The sequence below is a fragment of the Schistocerca cancellata genome, chromosome 2 (genome assembly GCF_023864275.1).
Source record: "Schistocerca cancellata isolate TAMUIC-IGC-003103 chromosome 2, iqSchCanc2.1, whole genome shotgun sequence".
Lineage (NCBI taxonomy): Eukaryota > Metazoa > Arthropoda > Insecta > Orthoptera > Acrididae > Schistocerca > Schistocerca cancellata.
This window is the reverse complement of record NC_064627.1, coordinates 408,037,342-408,060,961: the sequence shown is the minus strand read 5'-3', so window position 1 is coordinate 408,060,961 and position 23,620 is coordinate 408,037,342.

Genomic DNA, 23,620 nt, shown 5'->3' with positions numbered 1-23,620 from the left:
TGAGGAAACTAGAAAACCTGAAAATCTGAAAAGGGAAATGCAAAGGCTCAATCTAGATATAGTAGGGGTCAGTGAAGTGAAGTGGAAGGAAGACAAGGATTTCTGGTCAGATGAGTATCGGGTAATATCAACGGCAGCAGAAAATGGTATAACAGGTGCAGGATTCGTTATGAATAGGAAGGTAGGGCAGAGGGTGTGTTACTGTGAACAGTTCAGTGACCGGGTAGTTCTAATCAGAATCGACAGCAGACCAACACCGACAACGATACAGCATACAGCTGAAGATGAACAGATAGAGAAAGTGTATGAGGATGTTGAAAGGGTAATGCAGTATGTAAAGGGGGACGAAAATCTAATAGTCGTGGGCGACTGGAATGCAGTTGTAGGGGAAGGAGGAGAAGAAAAGGTTACAGGAGAATATGGGCTTGGGAAAGGAATGAAAGAGGAGAAAGACTAATTGAGTTCTGTAACAAGTTTCACCTAGTAATAGCGAATACCCTGTTCAAGAATCACAAGAGGAGGAGGTATACTTGGAAAAGGCCGGGAGATACGGTAATATTTCAATTAGTTTACGTCATGGTCAGACAGAGATTCGGAAATCAGATACTGGATTGTAAAGCGTACCCAGGAGCAGATATAGACTGATCACAATATAGTAGTGATGAACAGTAGGCTGAAGTTCAAGACGTTAGTCAGGAAGTGGGAGACGGAAGTACTAAGGAATGACGAGATACGTTTAAAGTTCTCTAACGCTATAGATACAGCAATAAGGAATAGCGCAGTAGGCAGTACAGTTGAAGAGGAATGGACATCTCTTCAAAGGGCCATCACAGAAGTTGGGAAGGAAAACATAGGTACAAAGAAGGTAGCTGCGAAGAAACCATGGGTAACAGAAGAAATACTTCAGTTGATTGATGAAAGGAGGAAGTACAAATATGTTCCGGGAAAATCAGGAATACAGAAATACAAGTCGCTGAGGAATGAAATAAATAGGAAGTGCAGGGAAGCTAAGACGAAATGGCTGCAGGAAAAATGTGAAGACATCGAAAAATATATGAATGTCGGAAGGACAGAGTCAGCATACAGGAAGTCAAAACAACCTTTGGTGACATTAAAAGCAACGGTGGTAACATTAAGAGTGCAACGGGAATTCCAATGTTAAATGCAGAGGACAGAGCAGATAGGTGGAAAGAATACATTGAAAGCCTCTATGAGGGTGAAGATTTGTCTGATGTGATAGAAGAATAAACAGGAGTCGATTTAGAAGAGATAGGGGATCCAGTATTAGAATCGGAATTTAAAAGAGCTTTGGAGGACTTACGGTCAAATAACGCAGAAGGGATAGATAACGTTCCATCAGAATTTCTAAAATCACTGGGGAAAGTGGCAACAAAACGACTATTCACGTTGGTGTGTAGAATATATGAGTCTGGCGATATACCATCTGACTTTCGGAAAAGCATCATCCATACAATTCCGAAGACGGCAAGAGCTGACAAGTGCGACAATTATCGTACAATCAGCTTAACAGCTCATGCATCGAAGCTGCTTACAAGAATAATATACAGAAGAATGGAAAAGAAAATTGAGAATGCGCTAGGTGACGATCAGTTTGGCTTTAGGAAAAGTAAAGGGACGAGAGAGGCAATTCTGACGATACGGCTAATAATGAAAGCAAGGCTAAAGAAAAATCAAGACACTCTCACAGGATTTGTCGACCTGGAAAAAGCGTTCAACAATATAAAATGGTGCAAGCTGTTCGAGATTCTGAAAAAAGTAGGGGTAAGCTATAGGGAGAGACGGGTCATATACAATATGTACAACAACCAAGAGGGAATAATAAGAGTCGACGATCTAGAACGAAGTGCTCGTAATAAGAAGGATGTAAGACAAGGCTGTAGCCTTTCGTCCCTACTCTTCAATCTGTACATCGAGGAAGCAATGATGGAAATAAAAGAAATGTTCAGGAGTGGAATTAAATACAAGGTGAAAGGATGTCAATGATACGATTCGCTGATGACATTGCTATCCTGAGTGAAAGTGAAGAAGAATTAAATGATCTGCTGAACGGAATGAACAGTCTAATGAGTACACAGTACGGTTTGAGAGTAAATCGGAGGAAGACGAAGGTAATGAGAAACAGTAGAAATGAGAACAGCGAGGAACTTAACATCAGGATTGATGGTCACGAAGTCAATGAAGTTAAGGAATTCTGCTACCTAGGCAGTAAAATAACCAATGACGGACGGAGCAAGGAGGACATCAAAAGAAGACTCGCTATGGCAATAAAGGTATTTCTGGCCAAGAGAAGTCTACTAATATCAAATACCGGCCTTAATTTGAGGAAGGAATTTCTGAGGATGTACGTCTGGAGTACAGCATTGTATGGTAGTGAAACATGGACTGTGGGAAAACCGGAACAGAAGAGAATCGAAGCATTTGAGATGTGGTGCTACAGACGAATGTTGAAAATTAGATGGACTGATAAGGTAAGGAATGAGGAGGTTCTACGCAGAATCGGAGAGGGAAGGAATATGTGGAAAACACTGATAAGGAGAAGGGACAGGATGATAGGACATCTGTTAAGACATGAGCGAATGACTTCCATGGTACTAGAGGGAGCTGTAGAGGGCAAAAACTGTAGAGGAAGACAGAGATTGGAATCCGTCAAGCGAATAATTGAGGACGTAGGTTGCAAGTGCTACTCTGAGATGAAGAGGTTAGCACAGGAAAGGAATTCGTGGCGGGCCGCAGCAAACCAGTCAATAGACTGATGACAAAAAAAAAAAAAAATATGTGAGGAACGTGCTGTGAAGTCCGAGTGCGCGAATTTTTCTTCACCCTGTATATCCAATGCACCGTGCTTACATTGCACGGGCTTTCCCACTTTAAAACACGCTCCCAACGTTCGCTTGGCTACAACTGGTCAAAGCTTTCGCCTCTTCCCAAGATAATGCCTGCTTTTTTTCTGGTGAAAGGATGTACCACTCAGCTGATAGAGGAGGCTAGTGTTGGATCATTTTCACAACTGACTTAGATGTATCACATGTCTAGCGATTGTGAAAGACGCTCGGACCGACGTTGTCATTTTTTGAAGTTCCGACCCATTCTGAAACTGACTTTATTTTATACTACTCTTCTGTTTGCCTTTAGCAGCTTACCAAATGCCGTCTTTTCAACTGAATCACCATTCATACACACTGGCACCTTGAAAGGAGTATGTTTACGGATTCTAACTACTTAAAGGGAACTATAATTTCAAAAAAATTGATTGCTTAATATTTTTCGCAAACGTAACGGTACCAGCAAAGATTCTACAAGCTGTTTACATCTCAAAGGGACATCCGATTATTCATTAGCGCCGTCAAAGAACATAATAAATGAACACGAGTCACTGGCGATTTTGCCAAAAGCAAAAACTAGTAAGAGGGAATGAAAGATAACAATTGAAATGATTTCGTCTGAAAATTACGTGACCTGACGCACAAAAACAATTGTTTTGATCATTGTTTTGATCATCCTATAGAAATGTTAGTTAAGCATGCATGGGGTGAAATAGCATCTGGTCCTCAACTGACATTCAGTCAGGAATCTGTCGTCCACTCACGAGTCGAAGGGAAACGACAAGCTGAATTAACGGAATGAAGCTAAGTGAAACCCACGCTTCCGTAATTTCCGTGAAACTTGACAAACTAGGCTCTGATCCAGAGCCCTATTTAGCGATGCTGCACTTACCAAATTTAACACGCAGCATCGTGGAATAGAGAGAGCGTCAGCAAATGTTGGACTTTGCTCACAGGGGCCCGACGTCGCGCCACTCGGCTCCACCGCCAGCGTTGAAGAATCTCCTCTTTCACTTGGGAGTTCGCACCCGAATGTTTTTCGTACTTCATCTCTGTTGCACTTGGCCTCCCCTAAGAGAAACACATAATTTGCTTCTTCCAATCAAAATCGCGCAGCCAACAGGAAACAGAGACGAGAGAAACGGCAAGTTGTTAGCCCCTTCCCCATGAGGTTCAGAGATTTTACCATTCATGGCCGGAAAAGTTCGTAGCTTACCGAATTGTGTGGTGCCAATTTGTTGCGAAAATAACTATTTTGTGAGCACAGGAATGCGACCACTAGCGTTGTCTTGCCAATACAGCCGTTACGTGGGGAGGCAGGGCGGCGGCTTTTAGAACCCAGCGAACACTGTGAGAAACAGTTCGTGAAGAATGGCTTCATCGATTACAAGAGCCTCGTTACCTGCTCTTCCGATTATCGGATATTGCCAAATAAGCAAGTCGCACCTAGTGTATTGGAAAACAGCTCTTCGATTTCTCACTGACATCGATAGAAGCACAGCACAATTGCTGTGTTGGTCACTGAATAAGAAGCCAGCAACAGATAAACCAACGTCTTTATTTGACGCGTTTCAGGTACAACCCATCATCAGACTGTCATGAACTTCTTGGTGCTCAGGTACATAAAGACAATAGGTAACAAACAAACCTTTCGTGGGTTCTACCTGAAAGGCATCAAATTAAAGTCGTTGGTTTATCAACTGGTTGCTACTTATTTAGGGACCAGTTCGGCAACTGAGAGGGCACATTCTTCCTGTGTGGCTTTATCAAGTTACAAAAAGAAAGACAACTGACATGTTCAAGGGCAGACAAAACGGGAAGGTTGGTCTGTGGCATCTCGCGGCATCGTGGCGCCGACTCGTCGCACACGCAGTGACAGAGTGCTGGATTTCTACACGGTCAACCCCTCAAGCTCTTCAGACGTAACCTGCCTTTGATTTAACAGGCGACGGAAGGCAGCTCCCATTTTTGGCTGGGTTGAAAAGAGAGGAAGTGTCTCAACACAATCGGGACAATCCTATACGAAAATTTACCAAGAGGGCGAGAAACTTCTTACTGCACGAATGATTACAATTCTTCAACCGGTGCTTCACAGAGATGTGTCTGAACTACATGGAAAATTGAATGTTTCAAGGGGGTTATTCACCTATCTCATGTCATTATTTATGTCGTTTACGATAACTGTTATCATTCTTTCTCTACCAGGGGAGAAACCAGTCGACTAGTTAACTGACAAACTAATTGACTTCTTTCATTATCCCATCAATCACAAGAAAAAATTGAACGGGTGATGTTCCACATCTTTCACGTCTCAATCAAGGCATCGGGATCAGATTCCGTAGCGATTACTTGTAGTTGATGCGTGCTGGTCTTCTAGTAGGGCTGATATCCACCACTCAATTCTTGCTCGCACCCATCAGTTGGAGTCGTGGCGATATCAATCTCTCGTGTGGACCTCTGTATGCTCTAGGCAGGCATATGGTAATTCGCCGAGCACGTCCAGCCGAGCAAGCTTGAATGGGATCCACAGCTTTCATCCCGTCCAAATCAGGGGAGCTCTCACCGTTTGTGCGTCCGTACGTCTCCTTGAACCCATGCAGAAGTGAGATACGGCTGTTACAAATCCAGCGGACTCCCACTTTGGGCGTTGCACAGCGTGGGTCTTCTAGGAGAGCAAAGCGCCCAGCGCCGTACCAAAGCATTCGCCCCAGGTATGTCACCAACCCCCCCACCCCCCCACCCCGCTGCCGGGAGGTGTGGCGGAGCCTCGTTCTCTGCAGGCACAGCACTGCTGCAAGTCAACGGTCCGTGTTTTAGTCCCTCTATGAAGCCGTCAACTTTCGTGACTGCTCGAGTGTCTTGCCCATACCTCGTGCATCTCTGCACAAAATACATACGATTTTATAATTTCATATTATATCGTACACGAAACTTAGCACAAAACTGGATATATATGATAAACAAAAGCAAAACTTGATTTCGGTTTACAAAAATTCTTAATTCTGCCACGGTGGTAATCCAGTATGATGGTCTCTTAAATGGCCTCAAATGGTTCAAATGGCTCTGAGCACTATGGGACTCAACTGCTGTGGTCATAAGGCCCCTAGAACTTAGAACTACTTAAACCTAACTAACCTAAAGGCATCACACACATCCATGCCCGAGGCAGGATTCGAACCTGCGACCGTAGCGATCACGCGGTTCCAGACTGTAGCGCCCAGAACCGCTCGGCCACTCCGGCCGGCGTAAATGGCCTCTTAACTGTGCATAAGTACTATCATTATTTTGCTTAAAAGTAACAAAGAGGGAAAGGAAGGCATATAGCCATAATAATGAGATAAAACAATGCAAAAATATATACAAGTATTCCTTATAAATCCTTAGATACCTGAAAGGGAACTTCGACAAAGAATTCACTTTCTTTCCCTGACAACAAGTGCTAGTAAACCATGTACGATGCTACAGCCATGGCTGTTCTACCCCTGTAAATGCTACGTGTCCGTGAATGAAATCTACCCTCTGAAATACGTATATCTACAGATTAAACTGCGAACAGAGGGAGAAGAAAGAGAAAAGAACCTACATGCACTGTTTTAAGTTTGAACTCCCTGTCTATTTCATGTATTGATGCTTCGTCAGTCCGCCGTTCTCTCCCGGATCATCATCTGTGCAGTTCCATTCGTGCTGAATGTCTCGGTACTTTCATAAGCTTTCTCCACACATGTCACACGGGGTAGCCGCGCGGTTTCAGGCGTTTTGTCACGGATCGCGCTGCTCCCCTGTCGGAGGTTGGACTCCTCCCTCGGGCATGGGTGTGTGTGTGTGTTGTCCTTAGTGTAAGTTAGATTAAGTAGTGTGTAAGCCTGGGGACCGATGACCTCAGCAGTCTGGTCCCATAGGAACTTACCACAAATTTCCAAATTTCCTCCACACATCATACAAGTTGTAAGACAATTGTTAATACCTCGAAACTTAAAATATACTTCACTTTTGTAATATACAAAAACATATTCAAAAGTAACATTTAAATCCATTCAACGAGATGAATCAAAAATGTGATATATACAACATAAATCACCATATTGTTTAAATACTGCTAGGTCATCATCCAGTTTTATAATCGGCATTTTGATTATTTATCCAAGACAAGGGAAAGGTGGTTCAATCGTTTGTCCACGCCTATACCGCAGTAATCCTAAGCTGGTGGTAGTGTCCCAAAAATTGGGCAAAACTGCAAATACTCTCATAACTTGAATTCCATTGAAAAGTCGTAGTCCATCTCCATTCACAGGTGTATGAAATCCAAATATTCTTATAAACGAGACAGAGGGTTACTTTATCGAGGCAGGTTACACATTTCCTGCGTCGTTCCACTGTCGCTGCCCTAATGAATTCAGCATCTGCAAGTTCGGCAGATAACCAGCATCGTCAATACCGGGCACAAATCTCTTCTTTCAGGTCAACAGTTATCCTCCACATATTTTCACCTTTCATCGTGTCGCTCCTTTTTTTAGGCAATGGCAATCCTTTCCTATACTGGCCATGAACCTTTCCTTTCAGGTCGGCGACTATTCTCATTCACATATCAATATTATCTTTTGTCGGCATAGTCCCCTTTCCTTTGGCAAAGGCAATCTTCATCAAAACTGGACATGAACTTCCTCTTTCGGGTCCAAAGCTAAACGCACCTGCACGTGAACACGATCTTTCTTGGGCACAATCCTTCGTTAAGTACTGTCGATTATAAAGGATCCACAATGACTTCTGGAAACAAGCGGCAAACTAACATAAAGCCTTCCCGATTACTGCCCAAACTGCACTCGCTAACTACAGCTCAAAATACATTCCACATAACCTTTCCTAGGTGAAACTGCAAGTTCAACCCATTCACTTACGTCTATAGGAATACCATTAACCCGCAACACCTCTTACATATATCTTCAATAAGAACACAAGAATTACATCATCATCCTCAGCCAGAGGAAATCAATGAACACATAAAATTCATCTTGTAAAACAGAAGCAAGAAGTTCAGAAAGTCACTGCGTACAGTAGGAACAGGCACGTGCTCAACCACAGCAATGACAATCAAACGGATCGTGACTTCAGAAATCACGCACATCATTCTCCTCACGTCTATTCATTCCAGCGTTCATCACAGGTTTTCATAACATAGCATTCACCCCTGTTCAACGACAGGAGTGCACAATTCTTAAAACAATAAAGGTAAGAGGTTCCGCTCGAGGTTTACTACTACAAAGACTTCATCGTAATCAGATACTCCACCACCCATTACATACATTCATCCGTCGTGTCTGTAGGGAATGTACAATCTCTTAGCACACAAGAAAATACACACTTGCATAACAAAACTCCTACAAAGAGCAAGACAACTAACCTATACAGGATGAGTCACTAACTATAGCCACCTACAATAACTCTGAAAGTATGATAGTAGCTGACAAGTTTATGGGACAAATGTTGCATGGGACAACGGGAGCCGTAATATGACGTTGGTCTTTTGTTGCTAGGTGGGGTCGCGTCAGAGCTATGAAGGTCAACTTTGCTTTTTAAGTGGGATGCTATAGTTTGATACTTGTTTTCTGATAGCGGCTATGGAGACGAATCCAATGATGTGTAACAGTAAGGTCTTTGCAGGTCAACGAAGGTCACGAAGGTGGCATGAACGTCCATTTGCAGAAGGTGTTCGAAGTGATGACAATTGGTATCAATGCAGTGCTGCAATCTTCTTATCATGGATTGAATTGTATTCCTTATTACATCAGCACTTATCGAAGCAAATGCTCGAATCACCTCATATACCACTTGTCAAGATCTCTGTTCTCATTATTGTATCCGTTTCAGTCTCTGCCATGATCTCTGTAATGCCTGGAACCACTGCGGTTATATGGCTGGTGATGGTACCCCATCCTAGCCGTATCGCTTGACCTATTTCGGAGTGGTCTTTCTGCTTCGTCAACACAAGTTCTTATAAAATGGCATGAAATGTGTTGAGACCATCCTTATACCTTCCTGCAAGAATGACGTTCCGGAGACTAATGGGCAGTTTTGTAAGACATACTCACCAACTCGAGCAGGCTGTAGGCTGTAGAGGATGTCGAGAAGCTGGATTTTTCGAACCATATTCTTGAAGTAGCTTGCTGGACTGGAGAATTCGCATTTCTCGAAGCTCTTTAACATTATTATAATGTGTTTCGCTCTGTCTTGTACAGATTGTGACCAGTATGCGTTGAGGAACACATAGCAAAATTCATTAAATGAGTGACGTTCTCGTGCTGCTAAACACATTCCCGTGGCCAGGTGTCCTTCGAGAGAATCGTACATGCACTCAAGTTTATTCTCAACAGGGCAGGTAGATGGTTAAGAGTATCCACATTAATCAACATCAAACATTTCGAATGTTGTGCTGTGACGATATTGGTCTGACTTCATCATGTTTTGTATATCAAGAGTAATTTTCCATACAATATGTTTTATCACCCATTTTGCGATACACTTTTTGACATAAACTTTAAAATATTTCTTATAGAAATTGTCTTGATTATTTTGATGAATGTAAATGTCAGAGAGGTATGTAAGCATCGAGAAATTTAATAATTTTTGACCAATGTGTTGTTATCTTTGTATTTAACAATATATGGACTATCAGTGGGTAAAGCAAGTTAGTTGCTGTAGAGTAGTTTGTCGAGATAGGTTGTGTATGGCCGCATGTGGCCCAAATAGGGCGATTGCTGCCCATTACGTCTAAATAACAATGCTGAAGAGTATCTTTTTAAGATTTTCAAATGTAAAGAAAAAGTGTTATTTAAAATTTGTGAAATTATTTCAAGAATATATCAACAATGTGAAAACTGAAACGTGTTTGTTGTTAGAATTGATATCACAAGACCGAATCTGTGAACTCCTGCAAATCTAAATATTTTGTCAATATTCTGCAGGAAAGAGAGACAGAAGACCCCTAGACGTGAACCACGAGAAACAAAGAAGAATCATTTTAGCAGCTAAGTACCAATTATTTTGATCAATGAACATTGTTGAAATTTCCACCCTGTTTGCTCAGTGTGCTGTTACGAATGATGAAGTACATGACGTGAAAATCAACAGAGACAGAAATTAAATAATTAATTTTAGCCAGTAATTATAGGGTGGGAAGTCAGAGTACTAATAAGAATTTGAACTAGCAGTCACTAATAACAGTTATTACTGCACGCTTACTTTCAGCTACTTTATATCTGCATGTAGTTCCTGATTCTTGTTAAAAATATTTGGGAAAGTTGATTGAATTCGGAATTGAAATTCTCTAAAGTGATGCTCTGAACAACTCTAAGGTCAAACATTTTATGATTTACACTTGTGACTAATATCTCTGGACTGTAGTAGGCAAGAACTTCTTTTGTTTTGCAGCGAGTTGAGACCGCCTGTACCACCGCTAGCAGCTTTAGAAAGAACTCAATGCTGTTTTTTTTTCCTTTATTTATGGATGGCAGTGTTTTCGCATCTCCGTCCGAGAAAAACAAGCTATTCGAACTCTAAACAGGACGAGCGACCCTCTAAGAGCAACTGGGCCGTCAACTGATAGAGGCGCGATTGCAGCAACGGCTGAGCCGCGCTGCCGCCTTATCCGGCGCGGTATCTGCTGCCCGCTGGCCATTCAGCGCCGTAACAATAGGCCACCAGCAACACTGGCACTCCTGCTCCTCCACTATTCTGCCGCCTCGCCTGTCAGCTCTGTGGTGGGAGGAAAAGGGAAACAGCCAGAGGGCGCTGCCCCACTTCTGTACAAAAATGTCTCCTCCAAAGTAGTACATCCTGCTCGAAGGGCACTGCATTATTTCTCCCATTTGAGTCATTATGCTGCGAAACGTAGAAGTTTAATTTCTCTTACTTTCGTTCTTCTTTTAACTTCTCGTTTCCCTTCCTCATCCGATAGCGATTCATTCTCAAAGACAGTACTGATATCGTATCTGGTGAACCACATAAGGCACAACACTCTCGAATACATCCAAATCTGCAGGTTTTCGAGTCCATTGGACGTTTCCACCGCTCTTCCGGGATCTTCTTCAGGAGTCGGATGGCTAGAGATCAGAAAAGAGTTCCGTATACCCGCTATAAACTCCCCAGCTAGTCGTGTGTCGTCATCTCCGTGTGCCTGTAGGCTCGACTCATGCATGAGTCTTCGCCGCAGTCCAGTCGTCACTTGAGTCTGTTGTCTGGTATGAGTGGAGTCCACTCGCTCAGAAAGGAGCGCGTGCGCACGGACTCGCGGCATTTCAGCTACACGGGACACCGTTTGAAATAAATTTCCGCCATGAAACTGTAAATTACTATTTATTTATTCCACGCAATAACGCAAGTTGAAATGTTACAAAATGTCCGACGTGTCTAAATGAGGGAAGCAAGTTGTACGTCAATAAAACGACTGATCGGTTAGTAGTGAATATCGTTCTGTTTATACATAAATTTATATGGATAAAATTTTTTCGAAGATTGCTGCAAATTGATTTTAATATTCAGTCTCTATTCAGAGAAATTCTAACGATTACGTTGACATATACACATTTACGACACGTTGCTGAGTCTGTAACGACAGTAGCAGAAAATATGACATGAGAATGAAGTGCCGTCTCTGGATGGTGATTAAGCGTTAAAATATATTACAGAAATGAATCATAAACTGCACAGCTCGCTATTAACTCATAAACGTAAGTTTCCATGACAAGATGAATACAGAAATAGAAAAATAGAGCGCTTTTGTATCACAGGATATAACTGTGATGTTTCTCTGAGCCAGTTTACGTTCCATTTTGTTTTCATTGTACGAAATTTGTATGATTTTTTATGAAGCGTTAACTACAGCGTGAAACTTATTCCAGATATCACTCCTCCTCTAATGGAACACATCTGCAGTTGTGTACTTTGCATCAATTAGTTTTTGTCTTCCACCCTCCACAGTCTCATAATACAAAAACTTCGTTAAATGGCATATGCTCCCAACAGTCGGTCATTTCGCATTGTCAGTGTTACTTTACAGCAGCAAGATCGTGTACTCATCTTCCGTCCCTAGAATAAGCCACGACTAGCCTTACTCTTCTTTATGCTTCAGTAAGAGAGACCACAGCTCCACAGTTCCCATACGCGTCTTACTCGCCAAGCTACAGCGGGAACGAAGCAAGCTCTTTAACACTCATGTAACAGCGGCGTCTTGATTTGTGAAGTATGCAGTTCTAACATTAGACTGGTACTCGCTTCGTTTCTGATCTTTACCGGACACTGCCAAAAATCAGTGTCACGTACTATTACAGAAAGACAGTTTTACAGCGATTTTTTTGCAGAACACAGGTCACCGGGTAAAGTCTGAGACCAGATTCAGACATATGGAGGGAATATTGTGAAAATAAGATGTTGGCGTGCCGCCAGTGTGGATTCCTGATAGTTTCTTATTTTCCTCGCGAGCCGTGGCTGTGTGTTTTTTGAGTCACAAATCTTCTGACTGTCTGATGCAGCCCGGGACGAATTCTTCTCCTGCGCCAGCCTCTTCTTCTCAAAGTAGCACATCACACTACGTCTCTAGAGATCTTTTGGATGAGTTCCAGTCTCTGTCTTCCACTAACGCTTTTAAGCTCTTCAGCTCTCTATAGTAATGTATATGTTATTCCCTGGTGTCTTAACACATGTCGTTTGATACTGCCACATCATATTGACAATGTTTTCTATATGTTCCGCCTCTGCGGAGATTCTCCTCATTCCTCATCTTAATTATGAAAATTTTGTTATAGAATTACATCTCAGACACTTCCACTCTCTTTTGTTCCGGCTTTCCCACTGTCCATGATTTACTGTCATATAATTCCCCGCTCCAAACATACACTCTCATAAATTTCTTCCTCACATTAAGACCAACGTCTGATACTAGTCAATTTCTTTTGGGCAGAAATGCCCTCTTTGCTGATACGACTCTGCTTTTATGTTCTCCTTGCTTGATCCATCATATACTATTTTGCTTCCAAGCTGGCAAAATTCCTTAACTTCGTCTAGTTAGTGGCCATAAATTTTGATGTCAAGCTTCTCGCTATTAGTGAAACCTGACATTGTCAGGACAGAGACTGCGACGTTAATGTAATCATCAAACAGTTTTTGTATAAAAAAAGTAATGCCTGGACCGCAATTTTTTCCCTTAAACAATTCAAGCGGGATTACTGGTTTCAATTGCTTTCTACAACTAGTCGTAACTTCAGATCGTCCAAATCGCACAAAAGTGGTGAATATGCTGTGAAAACTATGATCATAGTTTAGTCATGCAGACATATGTATTCATATTGTGGGTTAACAAGACTATGCCACTACATAGTTATAAACATCGTCGAAGCGAGCCAGCTGGCATACCTGCCGAAAGACATAATCTAGCAAGATGACAGAAATAAGGAGGGCGAATAGCCAGTTGCATCAATAAAAATTGCATCAAAAGCCCATTATTTGCAACCATGAAATCGTGTGTGCAACGGTTGCATGAATTGTCAGTTGTTCCATAGCCTGGCTTGCACAGGAGTGACCCAGCTTGGCGCATAAAATAGTCATCTTTATAAAATCTGCACAAGTTGACGACTAGAGTGAAATGTCCGAAGCCCAACCAGCCTGCCATGACAAGCCAAAACTTACTTCTCGCTATTCACATTCTGTTATTCGTCATAACCTTCACGTTTCTTCGGTTTAACCTCAATTCATTCTGCACACATTAGACTATTCATTCAGTTCCACAAGTTCTGTAATTTTTCCTTTCTTTCACTGAGAATGACAGTGTTCATCAGCGAATCTTATCATTGATATCCCTTCACCCTAAATTTTAGCCCAATTCTTTAACATCCTTTTATTTATGTCGTTGCTCTTCGATGTGTAGATCTAACAGTAGGAGCAAAAGACTACATCACTGTCTCACATATTTTTAATCCGAGCACTTCGCTCTTTATCATACAATCTTACTGTTGCCTCTTGGTTCTTGTACATGTTATGCATTATCTTTCTTTCCTTGTAGCTTACTCCTATTTTGCTCAGAATTTCTAACATCTTGTACGATTTTACATAGTCGAATGTGTCGTGATTTTCGTGATTCCACTATCTGAAGCAACGTCTAACTGAATTTGTGGTACCTTTATCTGTCTTAAAGCCAAACTGATAGTTATCTAACAGAGTCAACAGTAAGTTGGATGAATGAGATGTTAGACTGATTGTGGGATATTTCTCGTACTTATCTGCCCTTGCTACTTCGGTATCGTGTGAATGATATTTTTCAGAAAGTCTCTTGGTATGTCTCCAGTCTCATGGGTTCGACACAGCAACTTGAATAGTTGTTTGATTGATACTTTCCCCAATCATTTTCGAAATCCCGTAGGAACGTTATTTATCCCTTCTACATTATTTCATTTCAAGTTTTCCAAAGCTCTGTACATCCTGACTCTAGTACTGGAAATCCTGTCTTCCACATCAAGTTCTATTTCTTCTTCTATCACATCAGACTAGTCCAGCTCGTCTTTTCAACTAATCGTTTAACAACAGAATTTGCGCTGCACTCTTAATATTGCCGTCATTGCTTTTAATTACACCGAAGGTGGTTTTGGCGTCTCTATATGCTCAATCAGTCCTTCTGACGGCCATTTCTTATACAATTTATTTACATATTTCCTGCAGTCCTTTGACGCTGGTTTCCACGTACTTTTTATTTATTTCATTTATAAGTGCCTTATATTGCTGACCTCCTATCTTAAAACCAAACATTTTGATACTCCCGCCTTTCATCAATAAACGGCAGTATTTCTTCTCTTATCCAAGGTTACAACACAACTACCTTCCTTGTCTCTATACTCGCTGAAATGTCTACTGTAGGACTCATTATCGCAGTAGCTACAGCCTTCGAGAACTTCAAACGCATGTCATTAGTCCTCACTACTTATATATTCTACATTTTTTACATTGAATCCTTATAACGAGTCTCAAACTTCAGGCTACTCTTCGTCAATAATAAATTGCGATCCAAGTCTATATCTACTCCAGGGTATGCTTTTACTCAGAATCTAGTTTTCGAATCTACGCATGACCTTCAAATTATTTCTCTTCCTTTCGTGATTTTTGAAGAGTTTTCTTTCTCCTCTGTAACAACACGAACCTAACCCTATATTCTCTGTCTCTTAAAGTTGGCCACTTACAGTAACGTGCTGACCCAGAATTGCATCATCGGACTCAGCGTCGCCCTCCTTATACTTACCAGTGCGTGGAGTGTTTCTTTATTTGTCACGGACACTTAGGGACATGGCATACGTGCCTTCTTCAGTCGCATGAGTACTTGCTGCCCAGCCAGGCTGGGCATGCGTCGAAGCAGTGAGTCATCAAAGAGTCAACCGCAATAGTGTTGGCCTCTGCCACGAAGTCGCCGCCACACTTCCGTCATCCCGATGGAACCCTTACCAAGGGGGCCCAGAAACCACCTGATGAGCAGAGGGACGATCTGAGGCCTTCCTTGCCACCGTGTTACTGGGTCACATGCCAATCATAGATCTCGCCGGCCAGCCACTACTGTTCACTTGCTTGTCATTTACGCCTGTCATTTTTTGGGTGGGACTCTGCGTCTCACAGTCAGCTGGTTGAGTAAGGCACTGCATCAGTCCTGCCATTGCTGAGCCGCGGCCCGTATTGTTGGCTACGCAATGTCGCACCTGTCTGTGACGCACTACGTATAGCAGCACCTATAGTCCTGCTACAACACTTGGCTGCCGACGTTCGTGATCGAGGCCCACCTTCCAGAGCAGTCTGATGTGGGCCTGAGTTGTACTACCGTCTACTGGGAGTAATGAAGGGATTATACAGCTTCTCACCTACCAACCCACCCTCTTCCACACCCTTTACGCCTCTCTCATATCTACTCTACATCCCAATAGGCCTCGGAAGTCCCAAAGGTACTGACTGACCACCGTGTCACCCTCAGCTGACAGGCACCATTGGACGCAGATTCTGAGAAGCTCGTGGTTACCACTGCGGCATGTCTACTTGCAAGCCAATGTTCTTCGATAACTCTTTCTTCTATTCCTTCCCCTACCACCACATGTCAGTCCCCCATTATTATTAGATTTTCATGTCCCTTTACATACTAGATGTAACTGTTCCATATCCTCATATACTTTCCCTACTTCTTCATCCTCATCTTGTGATATCAGCATTTATACCAGAAATATTGTTGTTCGCTTGGGTCTGCTGTCGATTCTTATAAACACCATTACAGCACATGTAGGAACGATACTGTTAGTGAACGATGAAGGCGGAGAACTCTGGCTTTCTCTAACACAATGGGCACATACTAAATGAATTAGATTCGCTGAAATTACATTCTAGGTTCAGTACTAATAACAGGTTTTTTATTGTGTAATATCTTGCACCTTCATCGATTTCGTTTCCAACATCCAATCATTTTCGCGAATCTAATTCATTTCATAACGCTTTTGCTATGACAGCCGTGAAACTGACGCACTGTTTCCCCATTATATGCTATAGGTTTAGGTGATGAAGTTCGTATTTTGCTTCGGAGGTAAAGAAACAATTGCCATTATTAGCATGTAGCATGGACACGTAAACTAGTTTTGGAGTACCAGCAAAGTCTTAACAGGGGAATTTTAAAGGTGTGTTTGGCTTTGTCACTTTTTTATGAAAATAGTTGTATTTCCATCAAGCAGTACTCGGTTTGAAATTCCAATGGAGTGTTGAGTCCGTTCTTCGTCCTCACTGAAAAGCAAACATCGCGTTACTTCTTCGCAGAAAAGCCCCATACTTCAGAGCAGAATAATATTTCTTTTCGTTCTCGAGATACCGGCTTTTACACCCAGAAGACAGGTCGTGTGTGGTGCGCCCAGTTCTGTTACTGCTCATCAGGAAGAATGTGGTCACAACAATCGTCATGTTTAAGAAACTGTTCTAGATTCTATTTATAAATGACATGATGCAAAGAGGGACATATTTTGTCATATAATTAATACTTGAAAATTTTTTTATTCGGTAATATCTGGAAGTAACTACAGCTTTTTTATGGAATGATGTACTCTTTTAACAGCTTAGAAGAATACAGTGGAATGGCACACGTTAATATTAGTTCTATGTGTTCTACTGAGTTTTAATCGAAACCTATTGTTATGTCACAACATGTAATCGTTCTGTAGCTACATTTCTTATTATTTCAGTTTTCATTGAGATCATTTGCTTATTTAAACCCTTTAAAATGTTTATAGTTGCATGTAATCACATCAATATTTATTTGTTGTGGTCGTCTGATGCATCTCTCTACACAAGTCCATCTGATGTATGCCTCTCCACCTCTGTATGACTACAGTAATCTACGTACATCCATTTGATCCGCTTATTGTAATCGAGTCTTGATCTCCCTCTACAATTTCTATCCCCGACACTTCCTCTCGTTGACAAACTGACAATTTGTTGTCACCTCATGCTAACTCCTTCCAACCAATCCCTTCTTTTAGTCACATTGTGTCAAATTCCATTTCTCCCCAGCTCGATTCTGTACCTCTTCATTGATCATAAGATTTACCCACCTAATCTTTAGCGATCTTCTGTAGCGCCACATCTGCAAAACTTCTGTTCGTTTCTTCAGTGAACAGTTTTGTCGTCCACATTCCACTTCTGGACAAGGGTGCACTTCAGACAAATACCTTCAGAAAGACTTCCTAACACTTAAATTTTGTGTTAGATGTTAACAACTCTTTGTTTCACAAACGGTTCTCGTGCTTTTTCCATTCTGCATTTTATATCCTCAATTACTGCTTTCCTTGCAATGCAATATCTGTGAATGCTACTTCTCGATACCTGTGACTCTTAAGACCAAATAACATGTCTTAAATTTCCTCTAACATATATGTTTATATACAAAGCTCTTCAGAAACATGTGCGCAACAAAATAAACATATTTTTGAAAAATCTATTGTTTTAAATTTTTGTCGTGCCATCCCAAATGCTCAAGGAGTGATGGGAGGACGACAGTATCAAGTTTTTGCCCCGATTCCGAAATATCGTAGATCAGGGACTGAGTATATTATCGACATAGGTCAATTTGTAACCCTCTGCACTCCACTAATGTTATTTCTGCGGCGTCAGTGATTTACGTCACTTCCGTGATTTACGCAACTTCTGCGACTTACGCAGCTTATTTCTGGGACTTACGCTACTTATTTCTGCGACTTATGCTATTTCTTCTATTTATCGCCGTAGATGTTACACTATCATTAGTCGCAAGTAAGAAATGAACAATGTCAATACAATCAAGCAATATTTTCTCGCCTGTATAAACGATTACTTGTCTGAACTTAAGGTTAAACTTTCAGTAGCCCAAATGACAAAAAGTTACGTGAAATGGTATTATTAATAATTCAAACAATTCTTCCTCAGTCTTTACATGATACACGAAAGATACGCTTGCGCGCAGAGAAAATTTCATCTCAACAGATAGTAGTAACTAAACTTTGCTTACTTCCTTCGTTTGACTTATGTCCTTCCTTTGGCTTAAATTTTCTATTAATGGAACAAGGTTTAAAATATTGATAGTGACGTTGAGAATCATAACACAAATTACCCCACAGTTCCGTAAGAGTTCATGTTTAGAATACTGATTCTAACCACGTTGTTACGTTCACAGGTATCTGAAACACATTTTCAGCATTCCGATATAGCGGTATTTACAAAAATCATTGACAGCAGAACTAGAGAAGTTGCCACAATGCCTTTACACCGTCTTCGTCAGTTTCGAAGTTTGTGAATGACATAGTGACATCGTTTACGCAAGGTGTGAAACCTCTCCCCACTCAACGGCTTTCATTATCAGAAATATTAGTAATTGTATAAGATGAATTACATTGCTAGTAATTAAGCTAGCAGCAGTATAGAAATTTAATAATACTCTTGATTTTCCAGACGTAGTTCCCATTGTCCCATACACAAGAAAGGAAACAATGGAATGTGGAAATTATAAAGGAATCAGTTTGCTGAACATAACATGCAAAATCCTGTCAACTATCATTCTGGAAAAACTTAAACCTTACGTAGAAAACATTATACAAGATTACCAGGCTAGATTTTGAACAAACCGTTCCACAACTGATAATTTGTTTACTATATCACTGATCTTTCAGAAATACTGGGAATTTAACAAAAACATCCATTGTCTCTTCATTGACTTCCAGCGAGCCTGTGACAGCATCCACAGAAGTAGCCCCTACAACATATTACAAGAATTTAGTATACCCAGTAACATCATTAGGATGATACAACTGTGCATGGATGGCTCCCAGGCAGCAGCGAAGTTCAGAGGATCCACATCCCCCACCTTTCCAATTAAAACAGGCTAACGACAAGGAAACGCACTTTCATGTGTCCTCTTCAATCTTGCATTAGAGAAAGTGGTTCAGGAGAGTAATTTAAATCTGTACAATGGTCTCCGATTCGAACACAATGAAGTAAAACTCCTGGGTTGATATAGTGTTGCTGAGTGAAACTAAAGAAGAACTGAACTGTACAAATCTCTCACGCACAGTGCCAGAAAAATGGGGCTTTTGATTAACCAAGAGAAAATAGAATATATGGAAGTAGGTCGAATCATAAACTCAAATCCTTACTTTTAAATTGACCAACATACTAAATTCAGAAAAGTTCTTCAGTTAAAATAACTTGGATCACATTTCAACAGTGAAAATATCATAGCAATGGATACAAACGAAAGAATATCCTCAGGGTCAAGATGTCTGTACTCACTAAGTGCGATCTGTCAGTCACTGCAAAGATGAAGATATACAACACTATCATCTACCCCATCGTACTGTACGGTTCAGAAAGCTAGACGCTTACAAATAATGAAAAAAACTGAATTTTTTCGAAAGAAAAGTAATGAGAAAACTCTAGGGACCTGTGTTGGAGAATGGCGTATGGAGAATTCGAAAGAACAATGAAATTTATCAGTTAATGAAGCAATCCACTATCATCCAGAAATTAGAAAGTAGGAGACTGCAATGGGCTGGACATGTGGCTAGAATGGAAAACAACAGAATCACGAAGAAAGCTTTTGAAGGAACTCTCCAGGCAACAAGACATTGGACCGACCTCGTACATGATAGAAAGATGACATAGAGAAGGACATCGCAGTATTAGGAATTTCCGCAGAGATAGACGGTGGAAGCAAATCGTTGATGCAGACGGGGTCTACAGTGCCTATGATCACTGAGAAGAAGGTTCCCATTTCGATTACTGGGCGCTCTATGAACCCATCCACATCTAAAGGGATAATCGTGAAGATTCAAGACCACTCTTGAACTCGCAGCTTAAAAGAGCCACAATTGATAACAACCACGTGCAAGAATGAATACTGGTAAGGTGTGTCATTGAGGTCATTATGTGATCCGAAAGGGATGATTAATAACTATCTACTCTGTGAGTAAATAATGAAAATTCCATTCTCATCTTGTTTAAGCCATCCCACAGGGCAAAATTTTCTGCCATGTAGTTAGTGATAAGACTTTCTAGAGTATATTGATCCGTCTATCCCACACGAAAATCCCTCGCAGCGCTATAGGTCTATCTATTAACACAACCTTTTTCGGCATTCACATTAATTGGCTGCACCAATTCCCAGCCCGGTATAAAATTTTTCTCATAGCAAATTAGCTTCTCGGTTCATTCCTTCGACCATATGTATGTAATACATAAATGTCATGAGACACAAGGTTCTTAGCATGTAGAACGAAGTACAGCCATGCCCGGATCTGGTAGAGGGAGAAAGGGGGGGGGGGGAGCAATTTCAGAGGACGCCAAATTCATATTCTTGAAGAAAAAAACCTTGTTTCACAAAGCGCCTAGCATCCAGCGCATGTTGCTCTATCGATTATTCATATGATTTTGAAATGCATCCCTGTTAGTTTTTGACTATTTCTGAACACATTCTAAGTTCATTTCTGAACTAATTTTTCAATGCGTGCATAATGTAGTTGACGTCTCTGCCAGGAGAATCTCTGTCGCATCTAGAAACAAAAAACTTTCCCGAAGACAATATGGCATGGGGCTATACGAGCTGAGCCGAATAAACCCGAACCGGTGAATGCCAGTCCCTCTTTGCTTAGGTGGCTGACTGGTTGTGCGAATGCTAAGCGTTGTTATAATCATTAGCTAAATCCATAGATTCACACTACCGAAGTGGAAACAGAAGACTAGCACGAATAACAGGCACGAAAGATTACACATTATCTTCTCGGTGTATCCAAGAAAATGAAATTTTGACCGAAAATTTTTGACTGATCGCTACAGAACTAAGAGCCAGTTGTACAGTCCCCGTTTAGCAGCCGCTTAAGTTCTATTCTTGGAACAGAGTGGAAAGCGTGCTTTACGAATACGTAATAACGCCTAACCAGAGAATAAACGCGGGATAACTGAAGTGGCGACTCTGGCGGGGTTAGTGAAGTTAATCGGAGAATACGTTTTGACAACGGCAGAAATAGTTACAGAATTAGAGACGACAAGGTTGTTTGTTAGAATGAGGAACGAGGAAAACGGTGACATCACACAAATTATATGGAAGAATATGATGATTCCAAACTTACATAAAAATTTCATACTACTACTACTACTAGTAGTAGTAGTAGTAGTAGTAGTAGTAGTACTTTTCGATCGCAAGATATTGGTACTTTGTGAATTATATTCTGTCGTGTTATTTATGTAAATGAGGTAGATATAAATGAGTGTTTGTGCCAAAACAGTCTCGTTATTTGGCCTGTGTTCAATTACTGCAATATTAGAAAGGCTTACATCGACAGTACCAAAGTAGACGTAATCAGATCGAGAAACCACACCAGTATTTGTTACTATTCGTATTAGCAGCTTTTTCAGTATTAAACGACATTTTGAGTTTTCCATGTATCAAAACGTTTGACGAAGTAATAGATTCTTTGGCAGAAAGGAAAGCACACAGTGTAAAGTTATAGCAACATTACAGAGAAAAAAATGCTGGGACCTAAGGACTGAAGAAAAGTGTACTGTTTTGCTTCTCTCTTGACTTTACTGTTCTTATGTTTCCTATATTTAGTTTCATGTCACACAAAAGGGAAAGTTATTAGCTAATATGCAATAAAGAGTGCAAATTTTCCTCATAGTTCTTATTTCCCCGATCACAAGTAATATGTCCCATTATTAATTATGAGCTTTTTAAGGGGTGTAGAATGTCAAAACCCGCCGACTGTGAGCAGCGAGGCATCACAGGACATTTTATATTACACACTCCTGGATATAGATTGCTGTGCGAAAAGACGTGACACTGCACTTTGGCACACTTAAGACCAAATAAAATGTCTTAAACTTCCTGGAACATATGTGTTTCATACACATGGCTCTTTAGGAAGATGTGCGGTACAAAACAAACAATTTTTTGAAAAATCGATTGTTTTAAATTTTTGACGTCCTATCTTAAACGCTTGAGAGAAGGAGGGGGAGGGGGCGTCACTATCAAGTTTCGTCTCGGTTTGGAAATATCGTAGATCGGGTACTGAGTACAGTACGGATATAAGTCAACAGATGGCAAACGACATCTAGTGTTAACTGCGCTTTTAGTTGCTACTTGCGACTTCTAGTTGTGACATATCACACAAATCGCAGTTAGATTCGATTGCGTGTCGCAAATCGCAGCTAGTCCCGGCAGCATGACTCAAAGTTCACAAAAAGATGTACGAAATTCAGCCAACAGATGGCGCATGGCGTTGAATGTTAAATGCTACTTGTGACTCCTACTTGTGACTAAAATCGCAGCCAGGTTCTGTAAAGCTGTTATTGTGATATCTGTGACTTCTCAATCACTGTTACAAATAACAGATACGCGATTTCTTGCGCACCCGTACCTTCAACTCTTATGATCGGTTTAAATCAAGTTTTTGCCCCGGATCGAAAATATCATAGGTAATTTTGTGTCCATATGATTTATTCCTGCTACCGTCGTTCTTACCGTCTTGTTTCAAAGAAGGTGTTCCAATCAAGATCTTTCTCTAATATAAACATATTTGCCTTTCTTCAATCTATTGTCTATGATCAATCAAAGGATCAGTACTGTTTTGCGTATTCAGCCATTTCACAGGAATCTATCATTTTGTTTAATTTTGTTTGTATTGCGCCTCCCCACTATATATCCTTTTCGTCTTTCAGCCCTCCCTTCTTCTTCTATATTTGGCTAGCAATCTGAGCTCTTGATAGTCGTATAGCTGCTAGTCTTTGCTTCAAAGAATTTTTTTAAATTCCTAAGTGTGGCACCCATCTTTTCCATAGCTGCTTCTAGAGCCCTGCATTTTTCCAGTAAGCATTTTCAGTTTTCATTTTACATTTTTTGTCAGTCTCACATTTTAGATATCTGTATTCCCTTTTGTTACTTCATTTGCTATATTGTAATTATCGTCAAACTTTGGGTCTTAAATTATACAAGTTCCGTCTCCCTGTTTGCGTCTTTTTGCTATCTCTTTAGCCATAATCTGCAGCTGATAACCAATAAATCATCGTCAGTCCGCATCTGCACCTGGCAATGTCTCACAATTTAAAATCTTGTTTCAAAAACACTACCTTACCATACAGTAAGTCCATGTTCTCTAACTATACACTACCTGTGAAGGATTGTAGTCGCCAAGACAGCGCCACTCTTATTCCTTATCTGAATGGTACAGCAAACAGCTGCCGCCCGCGGTAAATATCGT